Source organism: Lepidochelys kempii, chromosome 7, assembly GCF_965140265.1.
Source record: "Lepidochelys kempii isolate rLepKem1 chromosome 7, rLepKem1.hap2, whole genome shotgun sequence".
NCBI lineage: Eukaryota > Metazoa > Chordata > Testudines > Cheloniidae > Lepidochelys > Lepidochelys kempii.
The window spans coordinates 59,556,369-59,575,757 of record NC_133262.1 but is presented as its reverse complement, the minus strand read 5'-3'; positions in this window follow the sequence as shown (position 1 = coordinate 59,575,757).

Here is a 19,389-nt window from a genome sequence, read left to right as displayed (position 1 = left end):
GAAATGCTGCCAAAGACCCGGAGCGAGTGAAGGACCCGCTGTCGAAATGCCGCCAAGACCCGGAGCAAGTGAAGGACCTGCCGCCAAAATGCTGCTGAAGGCTCAGAGTGCCACCGAGTCAGTAAAAATTCACATGGGAGCCTCCCCAGCCGAGAGCTCAGGCGGGACAGACAGGACGGTCTCGCAGGCCACATCCTGTCTGTCCCGCCTGAGCTTCCCCACCCCTTTAACAACTGGTTCTAAACCGGCTTCAAAATTTAACAACTGGTTTGCGCGAACTAGTGTGAACCGGCTCCAGCTCACACTGGCTCTGACCCTGCACCATTGAACTCAATGGGACCTCTGCCCACGATCAAGTCCTGTTTGTGTGCCCAACTTGAGACACCTTGTGCCTAGTTGTCAGAGATGCTGAGCACCCAAAGCGCTCAGTGAAGTCATTGGAGTGACTCTGGATTTATACCAGTGTCAACGATTTCAGAATTAGCCCCCTGATATGCAGACAACTACTTTCACTATTTCCTACTGGACCATGCTCCTTCCTCCTAGCAGATGTACAGAATAATGATGGATTGGCTCATTTAGATGAGAAAACAAATGTATACTTGTATGCCACCTACTAACAGTTAGGGTTTCATACACACCATGCATTTTTAACAAAGAAGTAAGCAATCAGTACATTTAGTGACAAACAGTTGTCCAGCAGCAGCTGGAATTGTTCACTAGACAAAGAGAGAGAGTCAAATTCTGCTCCCAGTTACACCACTGTAAATCAGGAGTAATTGCTGAAGTCAATGGGCCTGACTGTGCTCTTACTCATATTGGTATAAAATAGGAGTAATTCCACAGAACTCACTGAAGTTACATTGGTATAAAAGCAGTGGCAGTGAGATGGCAATCAGTCCCAGTGAAACAGGCCGCACTCGTATACATCTGGTAAATGAGCGAAGAATCTTCTCCCATGTTTCCCAAACAGGACACATTGTGAAACATGTCAATAGGCAAAACAGTTGCCTCCTGGATATCCCTTAACTATTCTCCTGCCCATAACTGGAAAATCAGGTCGCTTTAAATGCAGGAAACAAAAATGCCCTTCACTAATCAAGTGCAACAGAAACAGACAATTACCAAAGAAGGGGCTCTGTCTGACTCACCAATGACAAAAAGGAAAAAATATAGCCAAAGGAAAATATATACCTACCACACCAGTATGGCATATGGGTAGAATACCAGAAGACATGACACACATCCACAGAGTACTAATTAAACACAAGACTGAATCAGAGAAAGGTATGAGTGGTGATGGAACAGCAGGTGTGGTTTTCTAAGAGCTGTGGGGCACCTACAATTCCAGTGGGAGCTGTGAAGGTTCAATACCTCTGAACCCCCCTTACACATGTACCGGTCTATCATAATCAGAAGGGAGTGAAATAAAAATGAGTTGCTCTTGGCTATATCATACACAAGGCCCTTATCTTCTCTAATTTGATATCTACGTCCTTATCTGGCCCCCCATTACCATAGCATCTGAGCACCTCACCATCTTCAATGTAATGAACCTCCCAAGACCCCAGAGTGGTAGGGAAGTGTTCTTCCCATTTTATGGAGAGGGCCATGAGGCATAGGGTGGATTAAATGATTTGTTCAAAGCCCCTCAGGACACATACAGCAGAGTATGGAAAAGCACCCTCCCTAGCCTGGGGCTTTACAACTACACAATCCCGCCTCTCTAATATTGCTGCTGGGTGATGATTACCATGTTTTGTCTTACCTAATGCATGCTCTTGTCAGATACCTTAAAATTAGACCCTATAATTCTCTTTTCATTCACAGCAATGTGAACCAGGCGACCCGGCAGAGAACTCTGTGGCATTATGTTGGTATAAATGCAGCGTGAGCTGACACTCAGAACCAAATACAAATGTTCTCCTGCGAATAAAGCCCATCCTCTGTGTTCCTTTTACAAACTTGTTCAGTCTTTGTACACCATGCAATGGGTGGGCATAGGACGGTGGTAAAGTCTAACTTGTAGTACCAGCCCCAGTGCTAACTCATGGTTTCTCCTGAATGTGATCGTCACAAAGGCATTTCACCAGACAGATTATGTTACACTTGTGGCTAGAGAATTAATTCTGAGTTATGCATGATTAAAATTATTACTTTTAACCGTATTCTTCAGTAATTCCAGGATGCTCAGAGAAAACTCAAAGGCCTGGGACCAAATGCAGACACGTTCTCTTGTGACTATTGTAAGGGGACTTGTGTCCCCTTTCTAAAACTCAGTGGGGGTGTTTCAGTTGGCTAGGTCCCAGTAACAAAAGAAAGGGGATGGGTTGATGGTGAATCAGGACCCTGAGACTGACAGTCCCCAGAAACAATGGGGAGAGGCCATTGCTCCAGGTCAGCCTGATTGACAGAGCAGGCAGGCGAATCAGGGAGTCAGGAAGGGTCCTGTTCTCCCTGTGAGCTGGAATTGCCTGGGTCAGACAGAGTGGGGCAGAGCTAAGGAGAAAGCAGAGGCCCAAGCTGAGCTGGGGAGCAGAGCTGTGCCAGATCCAGAGGGGCCAGAAAAGCAGCCCAGGAAGCAGGTCAGTGGTTGGAGCAGAGTCACAGAAGCAGCCTGCACAGCAGACCTGTCCTGGGAGCAGAGCTGCAGCAACCAGAGCCAGAGGGGCCAGAGAAGCAGCCCAGGGAGCTGGAGGAAGAGCAGCAGCCGCAGCCGCCGCCGTGCTGAGACAGAGTGCAGCTGGAGCTGAGGCTTAGTGGAGCTGGAGCAGTCTGGAGCCAGGTGCGGTGAGCAGTTGGGCAGAGTGAGGGGGACCCTGGGCAACGGGCCCAACACTGGGAGGCCTGGCAGGCCAGACTTGGAGGGGGATTGTAACCCCAAGGGGGGACTGACGCTGGGAAGAAGAGTCCTGCCACCTAAAGCCTGAGGGCGTGTAGCCACCACCAGAGCAAGTGTCTGACCCGCAGCATCCCTGCAGCACAGCCAGGGCCTGAGAGGGGGCCTGGGACTTGGGAGGAACAGTCTGAACTTCCCTGACATTCCAGAGACACTGTTTGTGATGTTCCCTGCCACAGAGCGGGGTGATGTGTTTTCCTTTAACCTTTCCCATTTTTTCCTTATTTTTTTTAATTGATTGCTGTTTAATAAATTGTATTTGTTTTGAACCATATGTAATGATCAGTGGGTCAGGGAAGCACCCAGTGTGGAGAGAGCATCCCAGAGTGGGGACACCCTAGCCCTTGCCCTAAGTGACCACAACAAGGTTGGGGGTTGAGCCCCCCAAGAATCCTGGGCCCCGCCTTGTTGGGGTTACAAGGACTCTGCCATACAGGAGAGTGGAAGGGGAGCCCTTGAGGTCAGGCAGGCCTCCGGGTAAAGGAAGTGGGAGTGAGGACTCAGATCCTTTCACTTGCCCATTTCACTGGGGTAGTGTATAAGCCAGGAAAGTTACCCACAATAGCGGGACCATACCCCTGCTTACACTAGTGCTTGATGACTCATGTCCACTGTATAGAAAACACAGAGCATTTTGGCTACACTGTGCCTCATGTCTTTGAGGTCATTCTCCTCCCCCCCACCATATATCCTGTGGAGCTGCCCCCTGCCTCAGAGACCACTGCTCCACCCCCTCCCCCCAATAGGCCTCAGACCACTGGGGCTACCGCCCTGCCCCAGGCCCCTGAGAAATCACTGCCCTCTCCCAGCTCCTGTGGGGTTACTCCCCCATCTCAGAGCCAGGTGAGGTCTATGTCCTCCCTGGTTCCTGTAAGCCTGCTGCCCGGCCTCAGGCCCCTGAGGTCACTGCACCCCATGTGTCTCCAGGAGGCTGCTCCCCTTTTCATTCTGTATCCTGTGTGACTGCCCCTCTGCCTCAGGGTCTTGAGGCCTCACCACACCCCTAAATTCCATGGAGCTGCCTGTGACACTTCCTGGGGGTACCCAGGGTTTTGAGGCACCTCGCTAGCACCTGCCCTTAGCATGAGGAAGCCCTAGCTGTGCCTGCCAGGGTCTGCTCCCTGACTCCTCCAGCCACGGGCAACACAAGCACTGCCCTCTCAGCCTATGCATGTTAGCCATGGGCACGCTCTAACCCCCTTCTCCGTGGGGGATGCTCAGTGACCTTCCACTGGACAAGCACGGTATTCACAGTGTCACTGCCCCCCTGCCTACCAGTTTCACCCTCAGATAATTGCACCACATAACATACAGCACTTAGATAAATGAATTTCTACTGGGTTCCACTATCAATTTCACAATACATAGAGAGTCAAGTGATCGCTCATAGAAATATTGGAAACAAGTGATTGATCCACAGAAACTAAAATGATACCGTGCGTTCTAGAGCCTAGACTTAGTTAACCAGATACTCTCAGCTATGAAACAGGCAGGCTGTAATCCCTTTTTCATGGGACAAGACACACTGTCAGCTTGGCCAGGCCGCAGAGGGAGTAGAGGAGAGGCAGTGGGGAGCAAAACTGAGGAGCGGGCAGGTGTATTAGTTCACAAAAATTCTGTTGGGGGTCAAAGTTTTGGCAGCATATAGAACCATCTCTGTCCTAAACAGCATTGCAAATAAGAAAATACAGGCAATTATTGCTTTCCTCATGACCGTGTCCAAAGTCTGGGGGTGCAAAAAGTGGAAGACAATGGAGCATATCAATCTATGAAAAGTTGGGGGGGGGAACATCTCCCTTTGCCCCATGGTAAATGATGCCTCTGGCGGGGGCATCCAGGATTGATCTGGAGGTTACAGAGGCAGAATTAATTGCTGGGCAGGGAACTGATGTGAGGGCGAAAGCTTCTGCAGTGGGGGCCAAACTCCCCTTAATACATTTGGGATCTGAGACAACACTGAGTCTCTCTCACACACACACCATGCGTCCGGGGATGGGCAGGGGGAAATCAACAATCAGAAGACAGACCAAAAAACACAATCAAGCTTTTTAAAAAATATATCTTATGATTTTTGGGCCAGTCTCATGGTTTTGACTCATCATTTTTGATCTCTTGAGGTTGGCAGTGCTGTTACTCCCTGCATGCTGTGATTCAGCCCCCACCCCCACCTCAGTGATTCTTCCCCCTTGTGGCCCGAGGGGGCTGCTCCTTGCCTAATACCCCTGAGAGGTCACTGATCCCCATGTCCAGTGGGGCATGCCCCTGCCTTTGGCCCACGTAAGGATACTGTGCCCCTGCATCCTATGGGGCTGCTCCTCTGTGGTTACTGCCTCGCCCCATAACATTTGAGGCTGCCCCCTGCCTCAAGCCCCTGAGAGGTCCCTGCTCTGCCCTTCTTCCCCCCCAAATCCTCCCCACCCAGGGACACCATGCCTCAGGCAGAGGCAGGCCAAGCTGCTACAAAGGGGACCCGAGCCCATTGCAATGAAGAGCAGCCTGAGTCCTGAGGGGACACGGAGTGAGGAACTGATTTTGAGTGCTGGGTTTGGGGTGTTGGGGAAGTGATTGGTTTTGAGAAGGGAGAGCAGCTTGGTTTGGAGATGGACAGTGGGCTGATTTTTGAAGCGAGAGAGCTGATAGTGTGTATGTGGGGGAGAATGGCCGATGTACTGTGGTGTGGGATTTGTGGGGAGAGTTGTATTGTCATATGGCCTGATAATCTAGTTATTGTGGGTTAGCACAGCTGGGAATAATGATGCAGGCACAGTGATGCCAACTTTCATGATATTACCAGGAGTTTCGTGCTATTCGGAATTTTTCTTAAAGCCTCAAGTCCTGGAGTCATGTGATTATGTGAGACTTCACTTTCATTTAAAGTAAAAAGTACATTTCTAACCCTCATGGTTGCAGAGAAAAGCTTGAAAGTATGACCCCCATGCACCATAAAGGCCCAGAAACCAGACAGCAAAAAAAAAGAACCCCCAAAACAATTACTAATATTATTTATTATTATGTCATTGTTTTGGGGCCTGAGCGGTGATTTTGGAATACTTGGGTTTGGAAATATTTCAGGTATAAGCTCAGCAAACAACAGAACCACATTTGTTTACTAGTGGAGAGAGTACAGAGACAGCCCCTCTGCTGCAGCTGGTACCAACCAGGTCCCATCTTTCCCAGAGGCAGGGAGCACAAAACAACCCCAACTATACATGCAAAATGATGAGGTCTAAACTGGCTGTTGCCACTCAAGAAAGAGAGCTTGGCGTTATTGTGGATAGTTCTCTGAAAACCTCCACTCAATGTGCATTGGCAATCAAAAAAGGTAACATAATTTTAGGAACCATTAGGAAGTGGATAGATAATAAAACAACATATCACAATGCCACTATATGAATCCATGGTACGCCCACACCTTGAATGCAGCATGCAGTTCTGGTCACCCCAAATGAAAAAAGATATATTAAAACTAGAAAAAGGTACATAGAAGGGCAACAAAAATGATTGGGGTATGGAACAGGTTCCTTAAAAGGAGAGATTAAAAAGACTGGGACTGTTCAGCTAAGAAAAGAGAAGACTAAGAGGAAGAGGCATATGAGAGAGGTCTATAAAATCATGAATGGGGTGGAGAAAGTGAACAGGGAAGTGTTAGTTACCCCTTCTCATATCACAAGAACCAGGGGTCACCCAATGAAACTAATAGGCAGCAGGTTTAAAACTAATATAAGGAAGTACTTCTTCACTCAAGGCACAGTCAGCCTGTGGAACTCATTGCCAGGGGATGTTGTGAAGGCCAAAAGTATAACTGGGCTCAAAAAGAATTAGATATGTTCATGGAGGCTAGGTCCATCAATGGCTATTAGCCAAGATGCTCAGGGACACAACCCCATGTTCTGGGTGTCTGTGAACCTACAACTCCCAGATGCTGTGAATGGGCGACAGGGGATGGATTGCTGGATGATTACCTTTTCTGTTCATTCCCTCTGAGGCACCTGGCTTTTGCCGCTGTCGGAAGACAGGATACTGGGCTAGGTGGACCATTGGCTTGACCCAGCATGGCTGTTCTTACGTTCTTAATTACTTTCTGAAATAGGTAACACATGGGAGGGGCAGGCAGTGAGATCATAGAATATCAGGGTTGGAAGGACCTCAGGAGGTCATCTAGTCCAACACCCTACTCAAAGCAGGACCAAGCCCCAGTTTTTGTCCCAGATCCTTAAATGGCCCCCTCAAGGATTGAACTCACAACCCTGGGTTTAGCATGCTAATGCTCAAACCACTGAGCTATCCCCCCCCCCCCCCCAAGATGTGAAGGGGGAGATCTTCCTCTCAAACTCAGGTGAAATAACCTGCCTATTTGTTCTGATTCACATCTAAAATCAAGAGGCACACCTTAGCAACTGCTAGGGCTTAGGGAAGGCTAGTGAAAACGGGCATCACTGTATGTCCAGAAATGGCTTGTACCAGACATTCCTGAACTCCGGGGGACTTGGAATTGAAACCTGGACTGAAACATGAACCAAACAGAAAAAAACCTCAGACCTGAGCACCCATAAACTTTGGGGGATAGTTTCTAAATCTGGATCCAGAAGGGGTTCCCAATTTTGCAGCTAAAATCCATTCTGCTGGTAAAAAAGACCCTAAATAAATGAGTTTCCCAATTGGGCTAATGCAGCTCTTTGTTCCTACTGTAATGAAATGCTGCTTCTGGAGAGGTTGTCTACCAGGACTGAACTTTGACTTCTGGTCATTAAGGTTACACACATTTCCTAGCTGAACTAAAGGACCAGGTCACTTGCTGGCAGGAAGTAATCGATTCCTAAACCTCACATATGGCCTAACCAAAAGGGAGGTGGGGACAAAGCCACTTTGTGTTAGCAGGCATTGGAGTCAATTGGCTCTCACCAGTATTTAGGGCCTGGGTCTGTTCCTTTGATTTCAATGGGAATATTTTATATTTAGCTTAATGGGAACAAGATTGGCCACTTAAGCATTGATATTTATGACACACATATAAATTGTTTCCTTAGGTAACTTGGGTCACAAAACCCAAACAATTATGAACAAATAGGACATTCAATATATGCTGTAGCTCATCCATTACTAAACACCAGGCTTCACAGTAAGAGCGAGTTTCAGGAAAGCTTATTATCTATGAGGTTATTTGATTGATCTGAAAGGGTTGGATGTGCAGAGGGCACAGAAGGAAAGGTCAAATTACCACTTGCCACTGTTGCATTTTAGATAGAGTAAGATATGTACTGGCCTCGAGGAAAACCACACAAATGTCAGGCCGAGTCCGGAAGTAGTGCTAGGCCTTAGACCAAACAGCAGCTGTTCGTCCTCTGCTCCCAGCCCTTCCTGCTGACTTATTTATTATCTCCTCCTGCGTCATTTGTCATAATCTCTGACTAGTCAGGCCAATTAATCATGGCTCAGAAAAAATGAGATTTCTCACAAGGAGATTATCCGTCTCTGACAAATGAGGGATAATTCAATTAGCTTCCTTTTCTAAACATTTATTAACTGGTTTGGGTAAATTAGCCCATTTTGTAATTTAGCTATAATTTGGGAAGATTTAAAATATCATTAGGTGCCCAAAATCCTATGTTAATGGAACATTACAGTTGAGATTTTAATTACCCCAGAGAGAATGTGGAGGTAAGAGGTCTGATTCCCTTATGGAGGGGTCTGATAGAATGTCATAGGTACAAAAGCAACAGGGCTCTAGAGAAATTACCCTTAAGAGCCCCAGTTCTGGAAAGCATTTAAGCACAAGCTTCATAACTTTCCTGAATAGAGTGCTTTTCTTGAATTGGGGTCAAAGCCTGCAGAATTTACCTGATAATATTTATCAATTTTTTGTACCATCCTATAGAATCCTATAGTGTGCATATATATACCTACATACATACATACATATACTACCCAATACAGTGGTTCTCAACCTTTCTATACCTGGGATCCCCCTGGGACTTCCCTTCCATCTAGCCAGAGCCAATTAGCAGAACTGGAAGGGCAGGGTGGCCACAACTACCTGCTTGTGACCCTATATCTCAGGGGTGGCCAACCCGTGGCTCCGGACACACGTGCGGCTCTTCAGAAGTTAATATGCGGCTCCTTGTATAGGCACCAACTCCGGGGCTGGAACTACGAGGCACCAACTTTCTAGTGGGCCAGGGGTTGCTCAGTGCTCAACCCCTGGCTCTGCCACAGGCCCTGCCCCTTCCTGCCCCCTTCCCTGAGCCGCCGTGCCCTTGCTCCTCCCCCCGCAGAGCCTCCTGCACACCACAAAACAGCTGATTGGGAGGTGCTGATCAGAGGGGCTGGTGGTGGGTGGGACGTGCTGAGAGCGGGGGGAAGACAGACTATGGGGGGCTGCTGATGTATTACTGTGGCTCTTTGGCAATGTACATTGGTAAATTCTGACTCCTTCTCAGCCTCAGGTTGGCCACCCCTGCTATATCTATTGAATTCTATAAGATAGTTTGGAGAACCTGCTGAAATGTTGTTTCCTGGTTAATTCTGTAGGCTGTTTCTATAATGGTGTTGCCAATTTCATACTAGTGTAATTCTGTTGGCTTCAGTGGAATCATTCCTGATTGACACTGGATCAGAATTAGACTCATTCACACTGGGGTAAATCAAATGCCCTGAAGCCAATGGAGTTTGTGTGTCTAATGTAATAGAACTAGGTGCAGTATAAATATACTGTAATGTGACACAACTCACTTCATCTACTCAATCTGACTAGAGGAGCAGTGTTGAAAGTGTGCTGAAGAGAATGTACAGTAAATAGATGACCCTTCTCTGTGGCTCACTTAGCCCTCCCTTCTTTGTGCTTTGTGTGCATCCAGGAAAATGTCCCAGGAGGAGGAAGAATGCGAACTTCGGGCTGCTTCTGCACTGACTGTGCAGATAAACTCCCACTGATGACAATGAGAGCTCAGTGGGTGCAATGGCAGCCTGAGGAAGGCTGGGTCATGTGAGCAAGAAACAGCACCTTCATTTTGTTCAAATCCTGCATCTCCCATTCTTGGGCTGCTCCAGCTTATGCCCTTTTCTAATTGCCCCAGAGACTAATGCAGGGCCACCGAAACAAAAAGGACACCGGACTGCCTGAGCAATCAAAATCTTTTACAGTGAGAGCCGTAAGAAGCTCAATCTATTTAATTTATCCCGGAGGAGTTGAAGGGATGACTTGGTCACACTGTGTAGCTGAATGCTGTTTAATTTAGCAAAGGTAGAATGGGATCCAGTAGCTGGAAGCTGAAGCTAGACAAATTCAGACTGGAGGGAAGTTTTTAACAGTAAATGTAATTAGCCATTGGAACCATTTACCGAGGGATATGGTGGGCTCTACATCTTATAGAGTCTTTAAATTAAGACTGGGTGGCTTTTTCTCAACCAGGAGTGATGGATTTGATGCAGGAATCTCTGGATGAAATTCTATGGTCTGAGTTATGCTGAAAGTGAGACTAGATGTTCATTTGGTCCCTTCTGACCTTTAAAAAAAAAACTATGAATCTGAGGATTTGTTGCCAAAACACTACTTTTTCACATAATAAAGGGAGTGAGTTTATACGTGTGTGTGTATATATATATATATATATAAATACAGACATTTCCTTTGTTATTTCTATAGGTTTGCTTTTAAAAATGCATCTCAATCCCAGCAGAGATGGTATACAAGCAATAGATTTCCTTATGTTAATCCAGTGTTTGAGAAACTCCTGGTGTTTTTAGAAGACCATGTCTAGTAATTTAAGCTCTAAATATACATGGTAAATTAGGTATTATGAGACCTAATATGAATAGAAATGTTTTCACGAGTTACTCAAAAAGTAACAATGGGCTTGATTCTGCATTCAGTTACCTCAAGTTGCTTCACCGCCCTCGCTGGAATTACTACAGGGTAAAAGTGGTGGAAGTGGGAGGAGAATGAGGCCTATTCTATTTTTATTGAAATAGTCCCCTATTTAATTGAAAAATATCAATATATATTAATATGATACAACTCACTCCAGTCTGACTAGTGGAGCAGTGTTGAAATTGTGCTGAAGAGAATGTACAGTAATGCATGACCCTCTTCTTCTGTGGCTCACTTAGCCCTCCCTTCTTTGTGCTTTCTCCAAGGTTGTGTGTATCCAGGCAAAAAGACAGTCTCCCTTTTCCCCCCACTCCACCAACTTTCATGCTTTAAAGCAGTGTACTCTATTGAATTTGGTTATATGCAAGTACTTTTCTAAAAAAATATTATCATGAAGGATTCTATTATGCGAGCCTTGCTCAGGAGAAAGTCCAACTCACCTCAGTGGGAATTCTGCCTGAGTAAACGTCCCATTGAAGTAAATGAGACTACTCTCACCTACTTATAGTTAAATTCATAAGTCTTTGCAGAGTCAGGTCTTATCCTTTGAAAGGTCTTTCATTAACTCTCTAAGGTGTGGTTAACACTACAGGTAAAGCTTTTTTAAACTATTGGGCCAGATTTGCTCCAGCCCTGGTACACCACTTTGGTAGACCCATTCATACTCCGCAAAGGGCTGGGGGACAATTCATAGGCTCTGTGGATGGCCATAGTACGTTGCCACCTCACAAGCCCCAATATAGGGAAGTGTATTGGGGGATGAAAAGGGTGCACCATGGGCACACAGCACTGTGGAGTTTCTGGCTGGTGACATAGCTCAGTAGGAGTCTTCCAGAGGCTATGGTAAATTAGAATGACTCTGGCAGTTCTAATTTACCCCAGGGATTGCAGTATAAATTACATTTCAAGCATGCATGTGCCTTGTCTTTCAGGGTGTGTTTTGAACGTATCCTACCTGTGTGGTTAAACGCTGACACCTCCTTTTGAAAAACTGAGCAGAAAAATATTGGGGCCAGGGAGAATTCTGATATTAGTTCCAATGGTGTAAATCCAGAGTATCTCTGCCAAAGGTACTTAAGATCAGAATCTGGCCCAGGGGGATCAGCAACTTTAACCCCTTTCACATGTTTTATTAACCCACCAAATGTATGGTCATTTACGATGGAAATAGTGAGAAAATGCTACCGATGTTATTCATTAGTGGGACATTACTCACATTTCATCTTAAAACAGCAGTGTGCAGATTTTTTAATTACAGTGACTAATAGAGCATATGCTGTGTTTTGCAAGTAGGCCGTGTTTTAAGTAAGGTTTTGATTTTATTTACTTTCCTAAGGGTTACTGCTGGAGAAGGCAACTATAGTTGTAACATGCAAATGGATCAAAGGAACAGAGAAGGTCTCCATGTATTATCAGAAACATGTGTTTTGGCATGACACAGTTGCAGCTGGTAAGCAGAATGCTAAGATTCCCCAACTTCACTCAAATTCCTCCTTCTCAATTATTATATTTCTCTAGCCTAAGCCTATACCCCATAATTACTGTATATTTTAGTGCATGCCCCATGTACTACTATTTTTAAAAGAGATATAGTCTCCCTTTTTTCTCCCTACCAACTTTCATTCTTTACAGCCAGTGTACTCCTCTTAGAAAATTACTTCCATATGCTGCAGCTTGTATTATGCTTATTTACTAATGGTCATGCTACAGTAAACCTAGTTTCTTTTTGGTCAAATGGTGGATTGCCCATTTCCTGGCAGCCGGACAGGAGTCTGCCTGAAAATCAAGCTATTGGAGCAGAAACTTGGCCACGACAAGGTTTTTAATCAAGCTGCTGCCATGAATAGTTTTTTTTTGGTTTTATCACAGACATTTCATAGAATCATCAAAAACAATGTAAAATTGCTCAATAGACGTCTTTCCCTTGATTATTCCCTATAGGATTGCCTCAGTGCTTTGTCCGGAGGTTTTACACCACATTTATATCTTGCAGATGTCCCACCTTTTGCTGTATCACTGCCACAGCTCAAAAACTAAGCAGTGGCAGGCTGAGTCAGTATTCGCACAGGGGACCTCCAAGGAACACCTCGGTGATGCAGGAAACAGTGTAGGTGGTGCCCTCCTCTGCCAATCACTGCGGAACCAATCCCAGCCTGGCGTTAGAAGGCACTAGGCCGCTGGAGCTGCTCCTTATCAGAGGACGTGAAACAGAGGCTTAATGGTCTGTGGGCGTGATTGAGTATTTAGGTTGGTGGCAGCATTTGCTTTGGTTAACTTGAGTCCCAAAATTTTTAAAGTTTAAGGACATGTTTAATGCTCCTCTGCAATTGCCTCCCTTTCCATCACAATCCTATGTTTCAGTTATTTATGTCTTTGAGTCGAAATTTTCCAGGCTTGGTCTCTGCACCAGGTTGGGAGTTTGTTTGGAGAGAATGAGCAAAACTTGTTCAGCTGTTTGAAATGCTGAGAGTTTTGCCAATGTTAAACACAAAACGAGTCAGAAAAATGTTAATAGCTTTAGCACCATCATGGTTAGGAGATGGCACTTGAAATTTGTCAGAGGAACAATTCAGAGATCAGAGAGGTGTCTTACACTGACCCCCATGAAAATCCATCCAGATTAAGCCAATTTATAAGACATGGGGGGAAGTATGTCTTTACTTGTGCACCAGAATTTGTTTGATTCTTGCTCTTAATTCTGTGATAACCCTGCACACTCTGCAGTCCCGCTCTGCCTATTACATCACATTCAATATGATGCACACAGGCTAGAGCTCCAGACAGGACACAGGCAAAATGGATGTTCTTTGGGGAAAGCAGCACATCAAAATACCTTTGGTGCATTCTAGTCTCACCTCTTCCACTGCACAGTATAAAGAATTCTGCATACTTCCCAACCCTCTATTATTGGGCAAGTCCTTAGGAGGTAAGCAACTATATTTCCCCATCCACTTTGAAGATCAGATTGGTAACGAAACACCCTTTTTACAGATAGGTGACTTCGTATAAACTCTCAGATCTGCCCTGTGACAGCCCATTTTGTGAATGGCAAACCCATGTCTCATCTACGTAGCCATACTGTTGCTAAGAAAAAAAAAAACTGCCTAATGTGTGCTTGGCTACAGTAAAATTTGGCTTCTTCTGAACACTCAAAGCATCCTTAACAAAGAGCACTTGAAATTCCTATCTCCGTTCCTTTTTTAATAGTGGTTTCCCCCATCACAAGGTAGCTGGTCCCTGTGAGCAGAACTGGGCTCCGTGCCCGTGTGTCACAGCTGGTGAGCCCAATCCATCCAATTAAAGGGGACTAGACTACACTGGGGCCTATAAAGGGCTGCCAGAGAATAGGAAATAGGAGATGGAAGGGAGTGAGTGGGACTGGCTGTGCCTGGGGAAGGGAAGCCACTGTGGAGTGGAACTAACTCCTGTGGTGGGTCCCTGGCGTGAAGGGCCAGGTGCTTATGGAAGCAGCCCTGGGGCTACTGCTCCAGGAAGGGAGCATAGCTGACCTGAACTGGGAAGCTACCAGAAGCAGGTGTGCGGGAGACCCTTCAGGGGTGGCCCTGAAGCCCGAGAGAAAAGGAAGGAGCTGAAAGACTGTTTTGTGTAGCTTTGCTTGACTGTATTAAGGAAACTGGGTGTGGCGGCAAGTGTTTGGAAGCTGTGCAGAAATCCTGCCCCAGGACACCTCCGATTTTTCACCTTTAAAGAGATGAGGAAACATATATAAAGACACTGCATCTGTGGTTTTACAAAGGAGAGAGCAAATAAACTCTACCTACCAGACCAGCCTGATTTCCCCCCTAAAGGCAGCTATTACACATCCTCCTCCATGACATGTGCAGTCCATGTCCTGAAAAAGAAATATACCAACATTAAAACCAAATGAGTAACATTTCCCTGTGTTCAAAGCTGTGGTGAAATGCTATAAAAGGATCAGCAGAGAACAAAGAAGTGAGGAGACTTTCAGATCAATTAATCAGATTAGAACTTTTATAGGGAATAGGGAGACAGTGGACTGGTTCACAAGTTTGCTTGAGACATGCAGGGAATCCAAAACAAGGAGGGAAAATGTACGGAGGCAGAAGAATTGCTTAAGGTGGTAAATGGGTTTTAAGCAGGAGTGCCAGGATGAAACCAAGAAAAATGCTCTGTCTGAGCTTCAGTCTATTGGACTGGGGAACTGACTGAGGGGAAGTGGGGCATTATTTGGGGGTATTTATAACGGGACTGGACCAAGCTTTGGGGAATGGCTGCTAGCACTACATATTATATTAACATTGCCTGGCACTTTAGGACTATTTTCAGCTGCATACAACTTTCCCTAATGTTAACCATCTTGGGCTGAAATTTTACGTGCTAGGTGTCTGCCTCAGGTTGGACTATTTTGAAAATTTCAACCAAAATGATTCAGCCGGTCCTGGAAGCAAAGCTAGGGGAAAATCCATTGTTTTGCCCATATAAAAAACTTCTGGGGACTTTTTCTTTGAAAATTCTAGCACCCTCATGCTTTAGAGCAGAGGGAGTAGCCGTTGTGTCAGCAATGTGCCTTTGCTGTCCCTGTGAATTTAGCCATGTATTACGCCTCTGAAAAACAGCAGCCTGCACATGCTCTAACCTTTTGGACCTTTGCAGCTCAAAACTCCAAAGATTCCAGCTGCACTGAGCATGCTCCAGTCTGCACGGGCACTGGGGTGAGCAAGACTTTGCCTGAAATTACATCTCTGCTGTGGGGCAGGGTAGGGGTGGGCTATGGAACTGAAAGCAGGGGGATGCCCCCTGCTGGGTTCAGGTAGTGTGGAGAAGGAAGCCGCATGATCTGAATGCTGAGGGGACAAGTACTAGACCTACACGGAGGAGGTTAGGACAAGGAGCTAGGAAGGGCTGGAACTGGGGCAGGGGAGGAGAACTAGGAGTTGGGTTGGGAGGAGACGGAGTGGCTGGGCAAGAAAACTTGGAGCTGGGCAGCACAGGAAACTGGGACCAGTTGGACAAGGAGACTGGAAGTGGGATGAAAAGCATGAGGAGTGGAGAATAATTGGCTAGGACAGGAGAATGTGACAGGGACAGGTTTGAGGAGACTGGGCAGAAGGGGGACACAAGTTTGTGGAGGAACAAACAAAAGAATCTGACCACTAGAGCACACTCCCCTTCCAGAGTGTGGAGTAGAACCCTATGTTCCTGAAGGTCATTCCTCTGCTGTCAGCAGATATCTGTAAAACCCGTGAGAATAGGGTTGCTTCCCCTTCTCGTTCTGGTCCACATAGGGGATGATAACCTACTATTTCTATCAGTTACTCCATTACCTGAAGTGACAGAGGTCCAGGTGGAGGATCAAAAGGTTCCAGCCTTGCTGATGAGCCATGAGGATGTCAATATGTTGCCACCTAAAGGAATTTCTGTTTTAGCAGTTCGCTTTAAAAAAAAAAATCTAGGAAATGACACACAAACAAGTGTTAAAAGAATATTGATAAGGAGACTAAGTCAAGTGCTTAGAAGCTAGGAAATGCCAGAATTAAGGTTGTCTGTACAACCTTAATTTGTCCATATAAAGGGGTTCACTCACCACTCTGGCTCCTCCTTCCAGCTGTCATGGGAATTAGCTCTGCATTGCAGTGCACCCTCTCCAGAGAGTGCCACACTGCCATCACTCCTGCTCTAAGGCCCACATTTCACCAAGGACTGCGGCATCCTCTTCAACAACACAGCCCTCCAGCTGTGCCACACTCTGTGTTCCCTCCTTCTTGGGGTCAGTATCACAGTCCCTCAATCCAGCCACTTCCTCAGTGGCAAATGGGGGCAGGGGAGACCCAGGCCCACCCACTACTCTAGGTCCCAGCCTAGTGATCCTGTAGATGGCTGCCCCTTGCTGCGCCCCCTCCGACTCCTCTGTAGATCTCCCTGGGCCACTTCCCCACAGCCCCCAGCACCCTCTTTGCCCTTGCTTCAGGGCCTTAGCCGCAGATCCCTGCAACCTGCCAGGCATTGCCTTTAGTTCCCTGGGTCTCTGCCTGCAGCACTACTATGTCCAGGGTGCTTCCAGCCCTCCACCTGCAAGGCAACCAGTCCTCCTCCTCAAGCTCTAGGGAGTGATCAAAGCTACTCTTTTCTGCAGCTCTTCTTATATGGGCCTGCCTAGCCCTGATTGGCTGCTCCTATAAGCCCTTCTGTGATCAGCTGCCTCCTGCGCAGCCTCCCTAGGACTCTGTTAACCCCTAAGAGCTCAGTGTGGGGCAGGTGCTCTATCACACACCCTCTTGGGTATCTGCATTGTGATGCAGTCTTTAATTACATGACTGATTACATACTGCCTCCTTAAGTGCCTGGTCCTATTGGTCCTATAAGCCTGAGCCAGGCAGATCCCCCTCCTTCAGTGCACAGGACGGACCTGCACCAGGGATGAATCAGGGATGTGCAGTGAAGGAGGCTGTTGTTTGTAGGACCCCTGCCTGGTTTGTTGCGGAAGTAGGGAGGTGTGCAGTCACTGAATAGGGGACTGCAGGGAGAGGAAGGAAGGTCTCATGGTTAAGGCAGTTGAATGGTGCCCTGGAGAACTGGATTCTATCCCCTCCATTGATTACCATTGAGCACTCATCGCTAAGTGCCTAAGTCACTGAGCAGAGCAATTCCTAAATATCTTTACAAATCTGGCCCAGAGTAGTCTCCTAGCCATCCAGGGATGGTAGAAAGCATTACTTGCAGATGCTGTAAGAGCTTAGCAGCAGTGGGGGATCCAAGCACTCTAAAACCACAGACTGAACTGACCTATTTTGTGTGCATGCTTTCAACCAAAGAGGTATGAACTGTGGCCACAAACTCTGCAACTCTGCACAGCCAGTCATTCATAAACCCAAAAGGTCATGACACTGTTCTTATTCCAAGTCCTAGACACATCTGATCAGTCTACACAGTAATGGTTCTTACAGTATGCACTGCACGCCTTTGAAATGGAAGAGAATTCCTCAGAACTGGGATAATTTCTTTTTAATTAACAAATAATAATTGACCTCAGCATTATCCTCTGAAGATCTCAAAGCACTTAAGTAGCACTGACTAAATAATTCTTACAACAAAGAGGCCTGTGAGGTATGTAAGGGATGTAGGGATCATTCCATCCTGTACTGAAGTGCAGTCAGTTCTGGGGAGGAGCGCAGCAGCTGTTTACTTCCTAATGTGCTGTATAATGTTGCTATACACTGTTAAAGGAGGACCCTTACCCAACTGAAGTTGCAGGAGAGATAAACAGGATGTAATGATCACAGTAGGAATTTGGCAAGAACCCCCGGGTTAAGACCTGCTCATAAAGAAAGCATTGTGTGATCTTTTATAACAACAAGTGGTCAGGATTTTACATGTCATCCAAAAGGCAGCATTTTCAGCAGCATGCTAGCACCTCGTTGGGCCATTTGTTCATTCGTGATTCCGAGGGAGGAGAACCACCAACTGATTCACGGGTAACACTTCCTGAAGCTCATAGGTGGTCTCGCATCTAAGTACTGGCCCAACTCAACCCTACTTAACATACAAGAGCAACTGCATCACAGCACCACAGTTGTTGTTTGAAGAAAAACATTACTTAGAAACAGCAGGTTCCTGCTACCCTGAAGCATCTGTTTTCTCTTTAATAGATGTCAGAGTTCAGAAGCTTCCTTTCTGGCTGGCAACAAAGCCGAGTGGATGGTGGGCTCCTCTGCCAGGGAGATTCCTGAGGCAGAGAAGGCTTCCCTGCTTTTCCGGTGACATGTACAGGGCCATGCACTGCGTGGACACTTAGCATCCTATATAGAATGTTTTAAAAAATGCAAAACAAACCACAAAGCAGCAGGATTTAGTCTTAAAACCGAAGGTTACAGAGAGCAGAACAAGACTGTCGGGGAGGCAGTGGAAAACAGAGACATGGGACTGAATGGCTTCCAACTCTGAGCAGGACAAAGCCGTTGGAGAGAAAACTGGATTGTTTCTGAGAGCTACCGGGAGGAGCTTAATGTTTCTTCCATGTGACGTCCAGTGCCTTCATAGTTCTATCAAGGGAAATAAAGTCCTCTAAAGATGGGCCCAGGCTGCAAAGGTCAGCTCCAGATGTCAACTTGCAAAGATCAGGGGTGGTCGGATCCAGGGTTTTGGTTCAGCCCATTATATTATAGAAGTCATACCCACTATAAAGTCTGATTTTAGATTTCCTCCAAACTTCCCTGAAGGGTCGTGGTTTTAAGAGAGCCAGAGATTGTATTTGGAACTCTCTTTAAATTAAAAAATGGATAGGCACTGTCTTATTTCAAGAAAGCTATTTGGATGAGGAGGATTCTAACTGTATCAAAGTTCTGTGGCTAAGAGGAATGGCACATGATTTATAGGTGCCAACACACACAGGGATGTATGAGTTAGCAGAGGTGGCTGAGTAGGTTTGCTTAAAATGAGAGCAAACCTACTCAGCCACCTTCTCATTTTAATCTTCAGGCAAAAGCCTGAGATCCAAAAGAATTCACTTTCGTATTTCTCCATTATCTTCATTTTTGTACCCAGCTTACCTGGCTGGGTTCTAACTGAATTGGAAAAGGTAGGGCAGAAACACTGTGAAAGAAGCTCTTCTTGTGGTATTTCTGGACCACACAGAAGTAGGTAG